We start from the raw sequence: 4,567 nt of genomic DNA, 5'->3' as shown, positions 1-4,567 counted from the left end.
AGATATTTAAATAGTTGACCTGCTAAAGGTTGGCCAAAGTATTCAAAAATCATTCAAACAGTAAAGATGAAATATTAATGTTGAAACTCTAAAATGTTTGATTTTTATAGCCTAACGTTAGCAGTCGATGAGAACCGTAACTCAGCTCAAACGTAGCTTAAAGTAAGAAAAATGTCAAGGAATTATGCAAAATTTGAATCCATGAGAAAAAGTAAAATTACTTCTGAAATAGCTTTAATCCATGAATTGAGGTTAATGTTAGCCCAGAAAAGCTAAAGGTAAACAAAATGAATTGAAAACATTCAAATTTAGCTGAAACCGTTGTGAAAAGTTAGCCTTTTGCTATAGGTTTTAGTTACAAAAATAACATAGCTAAATACATTTATTTGAGCTGATTTAGTTGTGGAAGAAAAAGCTAAAGGTCAGTACATTTTCCTGAACTCTTGTGGAAGAAAAAGCTAAAGGTCAGTATATTTTCCCTAAACTCTAGCTAAAAGATAACTAAATGCAAGACCAGAGTTAGCTTTAATTAGCATACGACAAAACTACCAAATATAGCTGTATGTTTCGATGTAAACAATAAGTGCGACCACCAAACAGAAACATCCTCTACCTGTGCTCCTCTATGTTTCCACCTCCTCCTGGTGGAGCTGCTCCTGCCACAGAGGAGTTGGGGATTTACGCTGGATTTTTGTTTCAGCCTTCTATGGAATTAAGAAGTGTATCCTTGCATTTCATTAACTCCTGCCTAATGAGATGACTGTCTCTCCCCAAAGAGCAGATGATGAAGTACCCTATGCCACGGTGCATAAATTAGTATGGTGAGGTTAAATGCTGGAACTGACTCATGTTTCACAGGAGGACCCGATGCAGCAGTTAAAATCAACTCCTATAAATACTGACGCTAACAGACTCTGCTCCGCTCGCCATTCCGATTGGACGCCGTCGGGCGTCTACTGTAACGTACAGGGTGTATTTGTGAATACAGTGGCGTATATATTTTATTATATTTAGAAAAGCAAAGTATTTGTAACTGCTTTTCATCAGAAAAAACAAAGAAGAAGAAAAAAAAAGAGTGACTTAACTCGACTCCAGACGTTTCTGGAAAGGTCTTCTCATATTTCTCATTGTTGCGTTCCCTCAGCTGCTGAGTGGTGATAATGTTTGATATCTGAGCCAAAATTACATTAGTGTAATGAGGTGCCCCACATGGCTCATGCACTCTGAACGAGGCATTTCCGATGTGTTAGTGCAATTTCCAGAGACAGGAAAATGAACCAAATGTTCTTTCCTGAGCCGCAGCTACACACACACACACACACACACACACACACACAGGCATACACACAAGGGGATTCTAACACACTGGGAGAGACGGAGCAATCACTGAAAACTCAGGAGATGCCTGATTTGATCGTCACTTCTAATTGGAAGATCATTTTCATAAAGCCTTTCAGATTAGTGACAGCTTCACTCCTCCATCCACGTCTGTCCCTACGACTCCTTCACTGGATATTTCCCCTCCTTTAAAAGATGCCCCCGGCAGGAGTGGGAGATGGCTGTTTGGAGGGGATGCTGGGAGTTTGCTGATTTTCCAGGTATTTTAAGTTTTTTTTTTTTGCGTCCACATGGCTGTAATGGACTTATTCTCAAGCAGTTCTTGTCTCCCTAATTAGTGGTCCCCCCTTGAGCCGTAACAAGGGCACTGACGAGAGAGGCTTTTTCCCAATGATAATGTGAATGGATACCTGCAGGGGGAGATTTCTGCACTGTTCCTCATCCTGTCAGCCACTCTGGGTAACACCAGGGCTTAATGAACCTGAAAACAAGACACTGTGTGCGGTGAGGGGACCCTGTGTGTGTGTGTGTGTGTGTGTGTGTGTGCGTGTGTGTCTGGGAGATAGTGAATGTGTGTGGGAGTCAGTTACAGTACAGCCACTGCTGACGGTGGAGTATTTTAAATACATAGTTTATCTGCTGAAAGAGCATCAGTTCCAGTGTGATCCACCATGATGAAATCACTAACCAGTCCCATTTTCTTTTCAGAAAGGCCGCACGGAGGCAAAAGTCAGACGGTACAGGTCAGCTCAGCATCACCACAGGTGAGTCAACTGGTAAAATACAAGGGGCAGCAAAGAAATTCTAAAAGAAAACCCCCCAAAAACAAAGCCTTCCATGATGATCCTTTTATTTCTGAAGATAAGTTTCCATCGGAGGATTCCTTCTGTGTAGAATTCGAGCAGATAAAATCAAGACTTTCTTCCAGTTTGTTTGTTTAACCCTCATGTGGTTCTGAAGATTCACTTTCAGCCTATCCTGTCATCAGAGGTCGCCTCAGTGATAGACCAATACACCGTCCTTCCTGTCGTAAAACAGCTTGGGATTTAGTGACTGAAGGGTATCGAACCAAGAACCTTCTGTTTGATGCTAAGATGCCATGACTCTGTCGCCACCTGTCTGTCTTTAACGTCTTACAAAAGCTCAAGCAAGTCTTTAAAGACATACTTGAGAGCAGTAATAATCAACTGGTGGCCCGTGGACCGAATCCGGCCCACTAAACCATCTTATTGAACCCGTGACTGGAGTTCAAAATAAACATAGAATAATAATGTTGGACAAAATGTGATTTTTATTTCAATTTATTTGAGTGTCCGGACCATAACGTGTCTCTTCAGAAAAGTTCAAGCCCTACGACAAATATAGATGGTGACCCCTAGTGTAGAGCAGTGTTTCCTAATCGTTTTTTCTGGGGACCCAGATTTTAAGTCACAAACATGATGCGAGGCGACCCCAAAAAAAATCTCTTCTGACCCACCTGAGGGTCGCGACCCAGTCTTTGGGAAACAATGGTGTACAGTGTTAGTGCCTGACTGGCAGGTCAGCAGTCTCTCATAGAAATGCTAATCATTCAGACGATTGCAGATATTACAGCTAAAAAAGGACAAAATGTCTACCTGCAAAACTGCAAAAATATTTTGGTTTTCAGGTTCCAAAACAGTAAGTTTTTATTTAAATGGTAACGGATGTGATCCAGCGACTTCACTCACTCAGTGAAAACACAATGAATATCAAACAATGTGGATCACTGACTGTTGAAAATATCTCATTCTTAAAGCAAGAAAGTGAAGTTGCCACCAAATTGGTTTATTTAAGTAGAAGGGGATGTGACCCAAAAATGAAAATCTTGACTTGACTTGGGCTCAGGTGAAGGACTGAATTAAATGCTGTTTTGATATTTTCAGTTCTGTGCTGATTCTTGGGTTCACTGGTTCACAGGGTAACATTACCAGTCAAACCACACACGTTTTTTTTCCTGCTGCTGCTGCTGCTTCACAGGAGCCGCTGAACATGTAAAGTGATATGTGTGTGTGTGTCCTGACTGTGAGATGGTTTGATGGATAAGTTGACACCGTGGAGATGCATATCTGGGATGCATGCAATGTCACAAATGTCACTTGTGATCGATCGAACGCCGCACTGTCTGAGTGAGAGGTCATTGCTCTCCATATACAGTAAGGAGAGGGGAGACGGGGGGCGGGGGGGGTGACACGGGACAGAATGCCTGGTCAGCACATGGTCACATTTTGGACGCAGCATGTTTCCCTCCCCTCCCGAGTGGGTAATGAGCTGTTGTGGGTGGCGCACACGTGAATCTGTGTGACATCCGACTCAGTCGGTGCAGAGTCTGCACCCGGCTTCATCTTGGACACCAGGAAGTAGCTGCTGCAGCCGGCTGACATTGAATGATGTGTTTGTTTATCACGGTGGAGAGGTGTCATGTCAGGCATGCATTTAGTCCTCGCAAAGTAAACTGTGCATTTTTTTTTTCTCCTAGTCTGCTAATAATGCAGCCGAGCAAAGTGGGGAAGTACTTAGCTAACCTGGACGGAAGAAAGGATGGGCAAGGTGAAGACGAAGGTCGGGGCGTGTGTGTGTTTGTGTGTGTGTGTGTAAGGGAAGTGGAAAAAAAAAAGACAAAGAAACAGAAACAGTGAGAAAGACCAGGAGACGGGAGTGGAGGAAGGGAGCCACAGATGTGGCAGGGCCTTGGGGCGATACAAGTCATTATGGTGTAAACTGCTCCAGTGGCGATGTTGTAAGGAGAGCGGAGGGGTCAATGATTCGGGGTGTGTCAAGCAATACACGCATGCATACACAAAAACCCACACACAGATACAGGAAACTCTCCCCGAGAACATCTGGATACGTGCCACCTGCCTGGAGGAAGTCATCTCGTTTACACGCGGTACAGGAGAGAAGGAGGGAGTAGGGAGGGGGGTTGTCCCTTCCTGGATGTGCAACCTTCATGCTAGCCTGCACCGCTGGGAGAGGCCGGAGGATGAAGTGGAGAGTGAAGAGCGTGCAAACCAAATGACACACTTTGCACGGATTAAGTGTTAGAGTAAACATGGATGTCGTGAGTCGGGACGGGAAACGGGGAGGAATGCGCTCCGCGGTCTCCTTGGCGAAGCCCCTATCATGTCACCACAGTTGTTCGCTTCTGCTCAGCTGTGTGGCGCTGGTCCACGGTGTTGGACACGTTCTCACTGACCGGGGTAGTTCCTGC

The 4,567-nt window shown here is 44.3% G+C and overlaps 1 long non-coding RNA gene across 1 annotated transcript in view; it reads left to right on the top strand.

The window, feature by feature from the left end:
* The first annotated feature begins 506 nt into the window (after window positions 1-506).
* LOC112486761 (uncharacterized) overlaps window positions 507-4,567 on the top strand; it is a 12,777-nt gene continuing 8,716 nt past the window's right edge. The window contains exons 1-2 of the long non-coding RNA XR_003049228.1: window positions 507-1,842; window positions 2,047-2,102. This is a non-coding gene — a long non-coding RNA (uncharacterized LOC112486761). The remainder of the gene's footprint in view (window positions 1,843-2,046; window positions 2,103-4,567) is intronic.

Source organism: Cynoglossus semilaevis, chromosome 1 (assembly GCF_000523025.1).
Source record: "Cynoglossus semilaevis isolate Cse_v1.0 chromosome 1, Cse_v1.0, whole genome shotgun sequence".
In the NCBI taxonomy this organism is placed as follows: Eukaryota; Metazoa; Chordata; class Actinopteri; order Pleuronectiformes; family Cynoglossidae; genus Cynoglossus; species Cynoglossus semilaevis.
This window is presented reverse-complemented; position numbering and strand designations above follow the sequence as displayed.